Consider the following 17355-nt stretch of genomic DNA (forward strand, 5'->3'; position numbering starts at 1 on the left):
TCAATATGTATATTATCTATGTATACTTAAATTCTCTCTATTGTGGAGATTGATATCTCTGTGGGCACATATTGTAGTATGCCCCTTTCTCTATATGTAACTCTCAAGGCCTAAATTTCTACTGTTCGAGATAGGTTAGGCTTCCTATCCCCTGTTTTCAATCTAATTTTTTAAAAGACCAAATGCCTCAACATTTATACATCTCTGTATTTAACTTTAATTAAATTCCCTTCTACTTGCTATATAAGCCTATTTACAGCCTCCATTTTTGTCATACCAGGGAACCCCACAAATCTCATGTGGACCCATTTGAGAATTTGCCCTGGTGAGACTTTTAAATTTCTCTAAAGCATGTTTTTCATTCACTCTCCCTACCTTCTCCCTGCTGCGGAGCGTAATATCTCTGTATACTTAAGAACATTTAAACAATTAACATTATACACACTTCTATTCTTAAAAACGATTAAATCAAACTGTAAAAAATCCCTGTCCTGCTTGTAGGAAGCAGGCTGTGTCCACCATCTGCCTTTTTGCCTCTCATTGTCTAACTCCTAGCAGTGGCCTGACTCTTTGCACACCAGGGGCTCCCAAATTCTCAGTTTAAGCTCTTTGTATCATTTTTAAACCATGGGAAGAAATATCCCCATGTGGCTCAGGCAGATCCTGAATAGTCCCTTCTATTCTTAAAAAAGAATTGAACTAGATTTATGCACCTCTATCCTTTATTTTTCTGATGGCTGGAGGCAGGCAGATTTTATTGTCTGCTTCTTACTGTCTTCCTCTAAACAGGCAGCTCTGGGGTAAATCCCTGCCATTGGGTGTGTTCTAGTTTTGCGGCTTGCATGGGAACCACATCATTCATGACTAGACTAGCTGAGAAACCAAATCCCCCCTCTTCCTAAATTTGTCTCGTGGTGCGTGTGTATTGTCTCTTTCATTCAGGAATCTCTAAATTATTTAAACAGTGGGTTCTCGCACATAACGTTGCATGCCATCTCTAGCAGAGAGTCTTTGCTATACCACTTTGTTGCAGATCCTAGCAGATCACACGCGTGCACCTGCCTGGAATCTATCTTTGGGTCCATGAATGAAAGACACACACTTTAGCTTTTTTTTAAAAAGATGCCTTGGCTACCTCAAAGACTGGGCACTCCTAAACCTTCCCCTGCTACCCTAGGCCCAACCAGGGAAGTGACCAGTGGCCACCCAAATTCTCGTATGTCTTGTTGGCTCTCTTCTGCAGCTCTCCTCTTCCATCTCCTACCTCATCCTTGCAATTCCGCTCTGTTCCGCTCTGTGCCCTGACCCACGACTCTAAGTGTCTCCACCCAGTGTCCAGCCATTGGCTGTGGGCATCTTTATCAAATGATCGAAAGCCAATTGGGGACAAGGACCTTCAGCGTTTGGACATGCAGGTTCCTGATTGAATGAAAACATTAGAACCAATCCCTAACACACTTCCACCCTGTCTGTAATGCGATGTCCCCTCTGCATCAGTGTCTCGCCCACCTCGTCCAGCAAGGAAGACGCAACACCGTCGGATCCTTGTCAACAGCCTTTATTGCAGGACCACCTCATTTCTGATACGGGGACCTCAAGCAGCAAGAGCGCTCACCTTATATAGACAGCAGGCTGAGGCTATGCTAATTGTCCTTCAGGGATTGGCAGAGCACGAATCACCTCATTAGCATGGTACTGCTCCCTCATTAGCATATTACCCGCCAACTGATGCCAGGTGCAAAGCCTGAGTATGCGCAGTACCGTTGTTCACCACAGGAGGGCGCCCTACACATCAGCGTGCAGATATAAGCACCAATGACTTCAGGAACCTCTAACCAGTGAGGCATAGGACGGTCAGGCTGACAAACTGCCTCCTAACCAGTAACCTCCTCCGGGCCTCTGAAATCATTGCCAACTTGATGACAACCAACAAGTGCTTCACAGAAAAATATAATTTACCCCAAATCACTTCCAACAGAAAGTATTAAAGTAACATGCCCCAGTGTGGAAATAGTCTCATTCTAGTCAACTGTCAATCAGTGGTCTTACTCTTGTAAGGGGGCAGAAAGCACAGCAATACATAAGTAGATTGCCACGAATTCAAGGCCAGCTTGGTGTTCACAGGGTGTTCATACCTGAAGAAAACAATAAAAAGCATTTGAGGCTGAAGAGATAGATGGCTCAGTAGTTAGGAGCACACTGTCTGCTCTCAGCACCCGCATGCTAAAGGAGCCAACTTTCTGGCTTCTGTGGGCACCAAGCACACATACATGCAGTCAACCAACCACTCGTACACAAAATGAAAATAAAATAAAAAAAATCTTTAATTCGTGGTGGCACATGCTTTTAACTCTATCACTTGGGTGAATTTGGGGTCAGCTTGATTTGATTCACATAATATGTTCCAGGATAGCCAGGGCTACATAACAGAGACACCCGTTTCTAAAAATAAAATAAATTATTGCAAAACAAACAAATAAACTCAAAATTAGAATATCAAGTATTAATCAAGAAAACATTCCACAGAATTGCATCCATGATGGAGGCATTTTTTCAGTTGATGTTCCCCTTCCTGGATCACCCTAGCTTGTGTCAAGCTGACGAATAAAACTAACCAACACACAGGGACCACAATGTACAGGGAACCTAAATAAACCCCAGAGAACCCTAAATAAGCCCCAATTTGGGGGTTCAAATAACGTGCTCCAATATGGATGTGGTACTGATGCAGGAGAAACTTGAAGGAATATATATGCTATAAAGAATTTGTTAATTAACTCATTTAGGAAATTAATTACCCAAAGTAGAAATTAGCTGAAGGAGTGCTGTCTTCCATTATGATGGGAAGATAAATAGTTCACTAACCAGGTGTGTCAAAAAACCATAAAGAAAAAGAATTATATCGTAATTGAAGTTTAGGGCTTCTGAGAAAAACGTTTCTGCTGATGTTCATTCACCAAGACTGACCTCTAATTTGGCTCCCACCCCAAGTCCAAGAACATACCTCTAAGGACGGCTCAAGGGTCAGCACGAGGTGACAACCGTCATTAAGTCCTGGTCTACCATTGAGTCCCTGTGCTCTATCCTCACCCCACTCCACCAAAAACCATAGTTCTTGCCAGGTGGGCAGGAGGACCCTTGGTAACAACTGTTTGAAAAGAACAACTACACTGGGGTAGTTTAAAATAATCCTGCTAATATCTTTGCGATGGAAATCTCTCATCTATCAAGTGGCCGGACTTGCAGTTTCCTGTCCCTATACGATTATTCAAACTGTAATGTGGGGCCTGAACCCATATGTAGACAGCATGTGGGGAATGTATAGAATGTATAAGCATATGTGGAATGTATAAGCCTAAGGCCTATGTAAGCTGACAAATATGTCTGTTCAAGGCTGGTTCCCTTTTGTGCTTTAGTTAAAACCAGTTAGACACTATTAGGAAAGATCTTTTTCCTTCATTAATCTCTAATCATGTGAAGTCATTTCTTACTGGGAAGGCATTTTAATTCTGGCTGTCAGTTACTGATCATTACCCTGTCCACTGGCTTGTTTGTGTATCTCTAAAGAATTTATGCAAAGTGAACTTAGAAATTAAGAGATGGGTGTGTGGCACAGGTCTTTAATCTCAACGCTTTGGAGGCAGAAGCAGGCAGATCTGAGTTGGAGCCCAGCCTAGTCTACACAGTGAGTTCCAAGATAGCCAGAGCTACATGAGACCCTGCCTCAAAAAAGAGCAAAAGCAAGCAAACAAACAAAATTCTTCTTAAAATTTTCCTTTTGCAGCTCTAGGTCCCTACAGGAAATACCATTCTGGGGTTGGAAATTATCTGGTTCCAGCACGCAGCACAGAGACTCTGCTGACTACAGAACTCACATCTAAATTAACATACACATCTCCTGAGTTCCCCTCCATTCGTTAAGTGAATTTTTAGCCCTTGTTACTGCAAATAACAAGGCAGATTGAGAATGGTCCTCTGTCTCCTCCATTTGAAGTCAAAATGTAAAGAACTAATTTTTCCATTTTTCATATATTTTGTTAATTTTCCTCTTCTTGGGAATCACAATTTGGAGTCGAATCCTGCGCATGTCCTCATAGTAGGTCCTCCACTCACAGCGCCTGTCCAGAATGCAACGCTGTTACTCACAAACACCTCCGGTCTCTGTGTTTGTGTCTCCATGGTTGTCCTTGGCAGCCTTGCTTTCTTGGCTCCTACAGAGCCAATCACGGCCCGAGTAGGCTGAGTGCGTCACAAGCCTCCTCAAGATCTGCACCCTGAAACGCCCAGCTCCTACCTAAGGCCGGGTTCCGCAGAGCCCACTCCCAACGTCCCCAGCGATTCACTAATCCTCCCAGGACAGCTTTCACAGACGACACTGTGAAATCTCACAGGACAGTACACTGCGGAGTGACAAAACACGGACTCGGGAAACACTGAAAACACGCCAAGAATGGAAAGAAACCAAACCAGCAGATCTCCACCTTAGCTAGAGACTTTCCTCGCAGTTCAGCAATACAGCATCCTCCCCGGACCCCTGCCACTCACTTCACACTTCTCAGGTTTAACAAGAACTCTGACCAAAACCAACCCGGAAGGAAAGAAAGGTTTATTTGGTATACAAGCAGTTCATAATCTAGAGAAACCAAGATAGGAATTCAAGCAGGAACGTGGAGTCAGGAACTGAAGCAGAGACCGTGGGGGAAACATTTCTTACTGGTTTACCCTGCATGGCTCACTTTCTTATGCAACTCATGACCACCTGTCCAGAGGTGGCACCACCTATGATAGGCTGCACCCCTCCCACATCAATCATTAACCAAGAAGATGCCCCACAGACATGCCCACCCGCTACTCTAATGGAGGCAATTTTTCAATGCTGGGCACTTCTAATCCTCCCCGTAGCCTGAACATCTCCCGTCAGGCATTCCCGAGTTAATGCCTCTTAAAGCTATAGTTTATCTTATTGCCCCGGCTTCTTCTGGGCGCCTCTCCTTATCTTTGCTCCCCAAGATGCTTCTAGGCAGGCCTTCCACTTACATTTCTGCTGCTATTCTCTCGTTCCTTTCTGGTGTGGTTTGTCCTACTCTGGGCAGAGCTCCTTTATTTCTCCTCCCTGTGTTTCCTCCTCCAGGAACATAGAAGTTCTCTCTCTCTCTCTCTCTCTCTCTCTCTCTCTCTCTCTCTCTCTCTCTCTCTCTCTCCCTCCCTCCCTCCTTCCTTCCCTCCCTCCCTCCCTCCCTCTCTCCCTCTCTGTCTCTCCAACCATTGGCCGTTGGCTCTTTATTGGTCAATCAAAAACCAATTGGAGACAGGGACTGTCAACATTTGGACAAGAAGGTTCCCGAATTGGTGGCCAAATCAAAATAAAGCATTCCAACCAATTCCCAACACAGATTAACAATAATTTGTGTTGTATCACCTTCCTTAGATCATCATCTGAAATGAAATCACAATCACCTAACTTGCTACTACAAACGGGGCGTGTGTGCTTAGTTTTACAACTCTGTTTCTGCAAGTAATTTTTCTTATGCCAATTTGCAAGCTGTAAGAAGTGCACAGACAGCTGTCCTTTGTGAGTTGTGTCATATGCAATTAGATTGCTTATGAAAGGATCACTCCAAGCACCTCAAGGAGTATATTTATTTGGAAACGTGCTAATAGACTAAGAATTGGTTTCCTTGTAGAGTCCTTCATGTGATAACGGCACCATAACGTCACTGTAAGAACTGGTGTGAATCACCGTGTATCTACTAAAATGTGACGTTGTAAAATGCCTTCCCTTATCTAGAAGGCACGAGAGCTCTTTCCTCGCATGGATTCTGTACAACTTCGGTGAGGCTGAATATCAATATCTCATTTACGGCATTCATAAGGACTCTGTCCGGTGTGAGTTTGCTGAAGTCAACTCTGACTTCTGGAGGGAGACATTTCCACTTCTTTTTTTGGCAGACAAGAGTTATTTCTCTAATGTGAGTCATCTGTGCCTACTGAAATCTGACCTACCATCAAAGGCCTTCCAACAGTCAGTGCACACATAATTTCTCTCTTGTGCAAGTTTCCTTGTGCTTTTGGAGTTGGACTTTGAGGCGAAGCTTTCCCAAAGTCACTGTTTGTAAACATTGTCCCCTCTGTTAATTCTTTGGTCCTGTTGGATGATGACTCCATGTTGAAGCACTCCCATATTGATGGCCAACATGATGCTTTTCTTGTACAAACTGAGATGTTCCTTTTGGGTGAAGTCTTTTCCACAGTTTATATATTCATTAGGTTTCTCACTGGTGTGAATTAGTGATGTAATAGCCTGTAGTGTTTTGGAAGTCTCTTAGATGACCCTGACCACAACTCCAAAAAGGGCCTATCATGCCTGGTGTTAGGGTTTGTTGGACAGTCTTTTGCTCTTGGAGGCTGCATTGTCAGCTTAGATGAAAACATTTCATTTAAACCACACACATGCACACACACACACACACACACGTATGTGTATATGTATGTGTATGTGCATGTGTATGAGTATATGTATATGATGTATATGTAAATGCATATGCAAATGTACATACATATGTATATGTATGTATATATAGACGTATATATACATGCACATTTAGACAAAGACATGCATTATGTGGTTTTTTAGGTAGATAGTTCATAATTTGACTCCTTGTGAATTTTTCACATATCCTGATTGTAATTTTATGCTCCTTCGGTATTTAACTCCTTCCCTGTCCCTAACTGGAGGGCCCCCTTTTCCCATTTCCCCAGTCAGATCACCTGTACCCTGCTATTTTTCTCTATGAAAAGTGTAGAGGCTTTGAGTCACATTTGCTGAAGAGATCCAAACGAAGAAGCACCACAAGAGAAGTAGGCTTTACACAAAATGAGTTTCATGCTGCTTATTTTTTTATTTTTAAAATTTGTATATTATCCATCCTGAAAATTACACTTTTAAAATATCCCAAGACTCTAAGAATCAAAAACACTGCAACAGGGGCTGGTGAGTTCGTTCAGCAGGTAAAGGCACTTGGCACCAATCCCGATGCCCTAAGTTTGATTCCAGGACCCACATGGTAAAAGGAGAAAGCTGACCCAAGAAGGTTTTTCCCTGACCTCCACAGCAAGCTGCATCATGTGTGTGCAGAGGATGGGCATACAAAAATAAATGTTATTTTTTTTAAATCCATTAAAATTAACATAGAGTTATATTAAGCATGTGATGTAAAACAAATTAAAAAAATCTCAATTCTCTAATTTCTTTTAAAAAAGAATGATAACAGCAATTAGAAAGATTGGGAGTTAAAACTGAGAATTTATTTCAGAAAGGAATAAAAAGAAACAGAAAATAGGGCCTGGAGAGATGGCTCAGCAAACAAGAGCATTGGCTGCTTTCCCATGCGTCCCAAGTTCAGTTTCCAGATTGGGCATCTGTAATTGCCTTCCAAGCCGCACCAGGGGATCTGGCGCCCTCTTCTGGCCTCTACAGGCACTTCACCTGCGCGCCTCTAAGATTAACCTGAAAGGCGCTTACCTAGAACAAATTCATTCCGGATGTTCTCACACAGAATGGAGAGTAACTATGGATGGAAGACAGAGGTAAGGGACTCGGGATTAAAGGACACCTAAAAGAATAATAATCTCAACTGACAGTAAAGTGGTCTACCAAAACAAAAGGGAATGACTGGGCTCCAGCTCTTAATTTATCAAAGCACCAATACAGTTTTTCTCTAGGGCTTGGAATTGACAACCTGACTTTGCAGCCCAACTGCCAAGCATTAAGCCCGAGCCGGCTGCCCGCTGACCGCGTGAACTCCAGCCACTTATGTCACTCTGTATCTCAGGCTCCTCTGCTTGATTTATTTAATTTATTTTTAAAATGATTTTGTTTAATTTATCAGTTATTCATTTCACGTGTGTGTTTGCATTTCTTTGGCATGTATGTACACCACCTGGTGTCCGGTAACCACTGAGGTCAGAAGAGGGCACTGTAACTGGAATTAAAGGTGTTTGCAAGCTAATATGTAGATCCTGGGAATTGATGCTCTGGTCCTTTGCAAGAGCAGCCAGTGCTTGTAACTACTGAGCCGTCTCTCCAATTATCTGCTTGCTTGCTTGCTTGCTTGCTTGCTTGCTTGCTTGCTTGCTTTCTTGCTTGCTTGTTTTGAACCATCTCTCCGACCATCTATTTGTTTGTTTGTTTCATGTTTTGCCTGCATGTACGTCTGTGCACCAAGTGCTTGTGTCTGGTGCCAGAAGGGGTCTTTAGATCATGTGAGTCTAGCACAAGAACAGATTCGAACTGCCATGCCATGGGTGCTGAGAATTGAACCCCGGCCTTCTGGAAGAGCAGTTGGTATTCCTAACCAGTAAGCCGTTTCTTCACTACCCACCCCACCCCCCTTCTTTGCTTTAAATAGGGAGCTATCTGGGATAGAACACTGTCTGTCTGAGAGAGCTGTCGCTGTGTCTGGAGCACACAAAGTACCCAACGAGTGGGTGCAACGATTGCTGCTGTTGGGAATAAATATGCACAGCTGAAGATGAGGCCAGTAGCAGGAAGCTCACACGCTCAAGGTCCCAGGTCCTGTATCCTGCAAATGTGCCCCAACCCCCACAAAGGGACATTCACACGTCTACAGAAAATCTGATGAGTAGGCCAAAGACAGTTGTGCAGGAGAAGAGAAGAATTTACACATAGGTTGCTGCGGAAATGGACCTGTCTCTTAGATGGGTAGTTACAGAAACCACGTAATTGCGTGCTGGAGAGTGCTAGTATGCAGAAGAGGGATGGATCTAAACAAGAGAAACCAAGAAGCTGAAGCATGTCGTTTATAAATTATAGGATCTGTGTCATGACCCCTGCCTGCAATGTCTGCATTCCAGGCGCTGAGGCAGGAGGACCAAGAGTTTAAAAAGAAGGGGGGGGGGTCCTTAGCTACATCTCATCAATTTGAAAGAAAACGGGGCTGTGGGATACAGCAGTTAAGAACACTTACTGCTCACCAGAGGACCTCTGCTTAATTTCCAAGAACCACATCGAGTCCCTCACAGTTGCCTGTAACTCCAGTTGTGGGGTAAAAGGATCTCATGCCCTCTGACTGCCAAAGGTACTGTAAATATGATATATATAAACTCCCTCAGGCACACATACACACACACACACACACACACACACACACACACATTTTTAAAAATCTTTAATGAGAGAGTTGTGGCTTTCAATTATGTTTCACCAATTTTTAAAAGATGTTTTTATTTATTTATTTTTTTTAGGGCAACTGTGCCTGTGGAGCATGCGTGCGCCTAGGACTCTCAGGGCGAGAGGCCATCGGAATCCTTGACACTGGAGAGTTCTTCAGCCCTGTTACCTCACCAACATAAAACGAAACAGTAACAATGTAACAGCTCGGCCTTCCTAGCCTGCACAGACTGCTGTCCATTTAAAAAGCACACACACAAAGGGGCTAGACGGATGGTTCAAAATACTTGCCCTGCGATTATGAGGTCCTCAGTTTGCATTTCCAGACCCCAAATAAAAAGCCAAGTGCAAAAGAGCGCTCCCATAACCCCAGGGGTGGGGGGACAGACAGGGGGAGTTCTAAGGCCAATTGGACAGCAGGACTATGTCGATGGATCAGAGAACTTTAGGTTCAATGGCAGGTCCATTCTGAAAGAAAGAAAGAAAGAAAGAAAGAAAGAAAGAAAGAAAGAAAGAAAGAGAGAGAGAGAGAGAGAGAGAGAGAGAGAGAGAGAGAGAGAGAGAGAGAGAGTTCTGGAGAGATGGCTCAGCGGTTAAGGGCACCAGACGGCTCTTCCAGAGGTCCTGAGTTCAAATCCCAGCAACCACGTGGTGGCTCACAACCATCTGTAATGAGATCTGATGCCCTCTTCTGGTGTGTCTGAAGACAGCAACAGTGTACTCATATATAATAAATAAATCTTAAAAAAAATTAAAAAAAAAAAGAAAGAAAGAAAGAAAGTGACTGAGGAAGACATGCAACATCCATTTCTGGTTTCACATGCATGTGCACATACATACACACCCTCAAATAAATAAGTAGTGAATAAATAAGAAGGTTTACAAGGAGAAGCACGTGTCTCTCTTCTACTCTCTGCTCCATTCCTGGCTGGGTGCATGAGACCATCTTGGAAGCAAGAACTGGGAATCTGCCGCTTCCGTTGTCTTCCACGGAGATCCGGAGAACCAAATCTGAGGAAGCTCCAAGTTACCACAGAAGATGCATCTTGCTGCTCTGGATCTAGCACTCGGCGTCTCTGGGATGAATTCACATCAGCAGTCGTGTTACCTCTGGACTTCACGCTCTGTGTTTCTCTTTCTGACGGCTTGTGTTTTCTCAGGCACTGCAACCTAAGTGGACATCTGGAGGCTCCAAGCGGAGGTGCTCAGCCTAAAAGAAGTGGCTGGACCCAAAGGTTTGCAGAGGCACTGGAAAGCTCTGGAAAGGCAATGGCCACAGGGCTATTCTTCTCACATTTGACAGGGATTTCCAAGGCCTGAGGTAAAGCGCATATTTAAATATCGCAGAGTGGATGAAGTTTGGGGAAGTTCAATGGGGAAGCTGGAGTAGGGGGGGACTTTAAGTTTGAACTAAAAATAAGGAGCTATTCATTCAAACTGCTCTCTCAGACTTTAAATGGGAGAGCAGGAAGCTGGTAACTTAGTTGTACTTTTCAAAGTGGGGACAAAGGTATAGTCTTCAGATGTGGGGAAGTGAAGGCAAAATGAGGCCCATCAGGCCTTCAGCACCGGGCTGGAACCTGGGGACTAAGAATAAAACTTGGCATGAGGTCAACTATTTTATGTTTCACATATTTTGTCTACATATCATAAGCATCAGAATTCCTGTTTGAGGGCTGGAGAGAGAGAGAGAGAGAGAGAGAGAGAGAGAGAGAGAGAGAGAGGGCACTCTCAGCAGTTAAGAGCACTTGTATCTCTTGCAGAGGACCTGGGTTTGGTTCCCAGTGAACCTGGGAGAGTAGGGCCTAAAGTCGAGGCAGACTAAGGTTTCAAGCAATATCCAACTTCCTCAGAGCAAGAAGCTCTCTTAAAGGATGCACCACACATGGCAAAAACATGTTTTTCCATGAAGGCACGGATATACCAATAACAATAGCAATTGTAATGAATAATCTGAGGAAAAACGCACTCCTATCTGCCTCATCTGGGAGGGGCACAAAAGAGCACTCCAGGAAGAACTCCATGTTTCTGAAGAAAATTAGTTCACAAGACTCTTGTATTATTTTCTTGGAGTTTTCTCATAAGCACTCAGAGTTTCACTCACACGACTTCATTCTTGAGCTGTGTTCTGACACCTAGCATTCGCATGCTAGCTCACAACTCTCCAGAATTCCAGTTCCAGTGGACCTGATGCCTTTTTTTTTTTTACCTCTACAGGCAGCAGGCACATGTGTGGTGCACATACATATGTACATGCATACATACATACATACATACATACATACATACATACATACATACAGGTAAAGCACTTATACATAAAATGAATAAATCTTTAAAAGAATACCTGGGATTTTGCTGTTGGTTTGTTTTTTGTTTGTTTTGTTTTGTTCTGACATGAGACAAGTGGGCCGAGTGCATTCCACAGTTTGCCCTTAAAGTCAAAACAGGGAAGAAAGGAGGATCAGCCGGAAGGCTGCTCCACTGTAAGGAAACACCATCCCCACCATCTCACATGGTCCTTTGTGTTAACAAGGCAGAAACGAGAGGGCGAGGTGGCACGCACCTATAATTCTGCTACTCGGAAGGTGGAGGCAGAAAGGTCAGCTCAGACTCATCTAGGTGAAGAGGGCGGCCTGAGCTATAGAACCAGAAACGGCTCTGTTTATTGAAGTGGAAATCTAGTAGAATCATTATATCTAGGGTAAACACTAGAATGAAATCGTTGTTTCCATTATACCTAGGGTAGACATCCCAAAGACTGTGTTCTGCTATCCGTAGAGTCCTTTTGTTGAAGGAGATTTTCAGTCTTTGCATGACTTGGGTCACAAGACAGTCCCGGCAGATCTGAAATGTCTTACATTATTGGGTATGGCAGAGAGTGCACAGTAAGGACTAACTTTTGGGTGATGTGATGTTCCCCCTCATGAAACATGTAGATTAGGGGCTTTGGTATGAGAAACTGGCTTTTAAACCCAAAAAAGCAACTTTTGTGTAACTCTCAATAAATATTCTTCTTGGACTACCGCTGAGGTTCAGCTCACTGAGGCTGGACTTCCTGCTGCCTCCGAGCCTGATTACATTCTAGAGTGACCTCTTTCTTCAGTTGTCCAACATAACACTAACAGATTCTGGCTTGAAACGAAGCAACCCTCCCCTGCTCCCACCCCTGGTAAAGTACAGTGATAATTCTTCTGTTTCCTGTTACTTCTCACTCCTATTCCGGGTCTCTAGACACTTCTTTGCCCATTCACAGCATACCAGGCAGCCTATTTTCTTAACAAATAGTTAACTCAGTTAACTTACTCAAGAAACCTACATCCTCACACCCACCCTCCACTCCCTGAACACTTCCTAACTGCCCATAGTGAGCTGTCACAATGCACCTGAATGGGGCCATTTTCACCAAGGATTTTTAGTAACCTCCAAGAGTCGACCAAAAGACTTCCTGGCTGTAAATCACCTCTTCTGCATCCCCATTCCCCAGACTGCTGAAGTTTATTGCTACCTTAAAGGTCAACAAATGCTTTCCAGGGATGTAAATACAAGACTCAGTTCTCACCTTACTGGAGATAAAAGGTAGTTATTCCGAGTCGAATATGTGTGCCACTGGCCTTTCGCAGCGCAGCTGGCCCGAGTAACAAGTCAGATGTGGAAATGGACACACGAACTTTTACAGTCAAGAAACAAGAAGTGAAATCAGGGCATTGTCTAGATAGTCTAATAGGGACATAGGGAGGTAGTCTGAGGGCTTTTTTTGCTTTGCATTGGTAGAAGCTATTGGCCCATCAATATGGTTAAGTTTTACCTGATAGTTAAAAAGATGTAGTGACAGCTACGGAAGTGGGCGATCCAAGATTCCTAACACGGACTGATTATAGCCTAGAATCATTTTGCCTCTAGATGTAGAACATTCCAGAACATTCCAGTTCTCCACAGTCAGGGAGCTCTTCCTTGTCAGCTTTGAAAATCTTTGACATTAGGCAAAGCACACTTTCCAGGGAGCTTCGATTCACAAAAAGAACCTCAAATAATCTCTTCCAGGCCCCAATAAGGAAGCAGCATTGTTTGTTTAAATGCTAGTCACCGATCCCTACTGTAGCCACAGGGTCCTTGGCAGGAGCCAGCACTAACCCAACTGTCCCCAAGAACAGGGTGTGTGTGTAGGATGGGGGACGGTCTGGTACTTGTGGTACTCTGACCTGAAGGTGCAGGCCTGTGTTCTAACACTGTGTTTTCTATCAGAAGAGTTAAATAAGGTAAAATCCCCCTTTAAAATTTGTAAAGAAGCCTCTGGGCAGAACGTCAAGTTCCTCCAGGACCATGGAATCAAAATGTATACCCAGGCTTTGTTTCTCCCTGGAAACTGTGCTGCTCTGGGTTAGTCTCACACATAAGCCTGTGAGGCGGACCTCTGGCCACTGGGAGTAAGTCACCGACCAGCTGATGTTATGAAAACCCAGCTTGTTTCTCTTAAGTTCAGTTATGCATCCTTCTACAGACATAAAACCTGTTGAGAGCATGAGACAGAAACAAAGCAATGTATGAAGAGCTAAACACAGTGGGAACTTCAGGTGAAGGAGCCGTTTCCAATTAAAACCCAGAAAGGAGCACCACTGAAAATGGGAGGGAGGAGGGGAGAGGGAGGAGGGGAGAGGGAGGAGGGGAGAGGAAGGAGGGGAGAGGGAGGAGGGGAGAGGGAGGAGGGGAGAGGGAGGAGGGGAGAGGGAGGAGGGGAGAGGGAGGAGGGGAGAGGGAGGAGGGGAGAGGGAGTGGGGGAAACAGAGAGGGAGAAGGAACAACAAGGGAGAGGGAGAGGGAGAGGGAAAGGGAAGGAGAGGGGGAGGGGAGGGAGAGTGGGGGAGATGGTGAGGGAAAGGGAGAGGGAGGGGAAGATGGTGAGGAGGAAAGAAGGGGGATGGGCACTGTCATCGGAGGGATCCGGTGCTAGCTTGCCGAAATACTTCGGACAGCACAGCTTTTTCATTTCCTTCAGCCCTGAGTGGATCTCAAGCAACTGCAAAGAAGCTCCCGGTTCCCACTGGGACTGCTCCTACAAAGGCCACTCACTGAATTCTGCTTCGAAAGTTCTCACATGACAACCTTCACAGACGACGGTGTGAAATCCCACAAGAAAGCACACTGGAAAGTGACAAACACAGACTCGGAAGACCCACAAGAACAGAAAGAAAAACAAAATGAAACAGGATCCCCACCTCACCTGTGCATTCCAGGGCAGCCACCTCAGGCATCACTCACTCATCAGTAATCAGTGCTGAGCAGTGCAGTGGCCTCTCTACCCTGCAGCCATTTGCCTCACACTGCACCTCAGAGAACTCTCAGAGTCTTTGATGTTAATAGTCCAAACTCCTTCAGTCTTCCACCCCCAATAAGAACAAAGAACAGAGAGAATATATTGGAAATGTCCCTTCTGGACAACTTCGGGTTTGATTTCCAGAACTGACTGGATTACATCTGTGCATGCCTATTAACATGTTGGAAGTTGGTTTGCCTGTCTGCCAACAATTATTGAGAGTTCTGAAAATCTGTCATGCCCGACCCATAAGATCTTGATATTTTCTAAAACCACCATCTAAAATCCCAGAGTAGAAGTGTGGAGGCTTTCCTACATTAGCAGAGGACTCTATACATCTGCATATCTGGCCTAAGAGAACCTGACATTGCTCATTCTGAAAAAGCATCTTTTCTCTACTCTTTACCATCACCCACCCCCTCACGAATTACCAAAGAGGGAAAAGTGGGTAACGGTTATTAGAAAACGTGAAGTATGAAATGACCTTTCTCTCGACGTTAGCTCTTTCTGTTAAAAGTCAGATTATTCATTAAATCTGTCAATCAATAATACCACCAGAAATGTTAAAGGATATTAATGCAAGGTTGGACTTCAGAGTCAGTTTTCTTTAAGAGTGCAGCTCCTGGCAGGTCATGTCAAAGAAATAAAAAGACGATACTAAGTTGGAGGGGTAGAGATCTGGGAAGAATTAGTGGGAGGTGTTGGGAGTGAATGTGATAAAAAAAAAAGGCAGTCTATGAAATTCTCGAAGAATTAATAAAACAAGTCTTTGTTTGTTTATTTGTTTTTAAAGAGTGGCTGTCAAGATGGCACACAGGTATAACAACTCATTGAGAAGCTTGACATTCTGAATTCTATTTCTGGAATTTTGTTGGTAAAAGGGGAAACCAACTCCTGTAAGTTATCAAGTTGTCCTCTGTCTTACATGTGCATAACATGACATATATAACATACACATAGATACATATAAACATGCATACACATATTATATACATATACACACATAGATGTTCACAGAGAGAAAAAGGGAGATACACAATTAAATGTCAATCTTTCAAAAAGAAAAAAAAACAAAAAGAACTCACCTCTAAGACAAACAATTAGTGCAAAGTGTGGCACTTTCTTAATTTTTTTTCAAATAACTGTAAGGTCAGCAATATAGAGGATTCAGTTTGCTGGGCAGTGGTGATGTACGCCTTTGATCTCAGCACTCGAGGCAGAGGCAGAGGCAGAGGCAGAGGCAGAGGCAGAGGCAGAGGCAGAGGCAGAGGCAGAGGCAGAGGCAGAGGCAGAGGCAGAGATCTCTGTGAGTTTGAGGCCAGGCTGGTCTACAGAGCTAGTTCTAAGACAGCCAGAGTTATAGAAAAACCCTGTCTGAAAAATAAAAACAAAATAAAACAAACAAACAAAAAAAAAAGGACTTACCAAGAGTAAGCCTTATTTGGGGAAAGAAGAGGTTGGTTTGGTTTTTGTTTTGTTAGTTCTGGTTTTGGGGGGTATTTTTGTTTGTTTTTGTTTTTGTTTGAGACAGAATTTCTCTGTGTAGCTTTGGTTCTCTGGGAACTGCTCTGCAGACCAGGCTGGCCTTGATTTCAGAGATCTGCCTGCCTCTGCCTCCTGAGTGCTGGGACTGAAGGCGTGAGCCACTATGCCTAGCTGTGAGCCTGATTTGTTATGAAGAGATCTGATCTAGGAAGCATAGGCATCCTCGCTATTGATTGAATCCAATGGCACAGCAAATATGGTATCCAAAAGGAATGGGTAACTTTTGTCTTGAGTCTCATCAAGGAAGAAATTGTTTTCTAATCCTATTCACTCAGAAAAGCACATAAAGTGACAACCAGATATTGTCAATCTAAGGCTCAGTGTCTCTCTGCTTCTGGCAAATGGTTTCAGGTCTAGTGACCACATCTTATGCACAGATACACTGCTCTGAGTGAGGGGCATGAATGGGTCACCAAAGAGAAGTGGGGGGACACATGAAGTCGTGTGTTTAGCTGAGCGTGTAGGAGTTAGTAGCTATGGATGTCCAAATTGTAATGAGATCGGTTGCACTGTTTTCAGTAAACGTCAGTTAATTCTAAGCAGCTGAGTCCAGAGTGTGTAAGCAGAAAGTATACAAGCTCCAAGAGACTTCAAAGTACATTATTAACTAGGTTACGTGTTGGGTGTGGTTTGCGAAGGTGAGTTACAAACAGCATTTCTCAGAAAAATTATTCCCACATGCCAGAAGCAAAAGAGGGAGGCCTGTGTTAAATGATAATCTGAGAAAACAACTCATAGAAATCTAGACTCTATCCCAACCTGAGAGCAAACAAACAGACAAGCAAAAATAAATAAAAACAAGTCTACTTATGAAATTAACAGCATAGGAACACATATGAAGGAAAAATATGTATATATTTAACGAGTCTGAAGACGTTAAGTAGAACGTATAGGCATTGGTTGGCCTTCAGCAAGACAAATACAGGGTAAAAGAATATCATCAGCTCTTCGGCTAGCCTTAACTTGGTTGCCCTAGAGAAGGCCAGCCTTTCAAAACTTTCATTGTAAGACTCACGACTCTCAGTTTACAAACACATGACCTTTCAACGCTCAGAGCCAGTCCCATCTCAGAGGCAGCAGCTGCCTAGAGTGGGACCCCCAAGGAAGTGGAGGTTTAGAGTAGAGGGAGGCAGAGGGAAGGGACTACAACGCTAAGGCTATGAAACATGAGCCATCTCAAATCCTACCAATAGTTTTCCACTTGGAACTAACTCATCTTTATTCGTGCAAAGATTGCTTGGTATCAGGTACTATTCCTGGTGGACGGGTTCTGCATTGGTCCTTGGATGGTAGCACTGGGGTCCCA

The 17355-nt window shown here is 43.8% G+C and overlaps 1 protein-coding gene across 1 annotated transcript in view; it reads right to left on the reverse strand.

Annotated features, from left to right (window-relative positions):
- Positions 1-12773, reverse strand: part of Zfp715 (zinc finger protein 715) — a 40265-nt gene extending 27492 nt beyond the window's left edge. Inside the window, exon 1 of the mRNA XM_039100894.2 lies at positions 12753-12773. The gene's annotated coding sequence lies outside the window, so the exon portion shown is untranslated. The remainder of the gene's footprint in view (positions 1-12752) is intronic.
- Between the last annotated feature and the right edge of the window lie 4582 nt (positions 12774-17355).

This window comes from Rattus norvegicus, chromosome 1 (genome assembly GCF_036323735.1).
Source record: "Rattus norvegicus strain BN/NHsdMcwi chromosome 1, GRCr8, whole genome shotgun sequence".
NCBI lineage: Eukaryota > Metazoa > Chordata > Mammalia > Rodentia > Muridae > Rattus > Rattus norvegicus.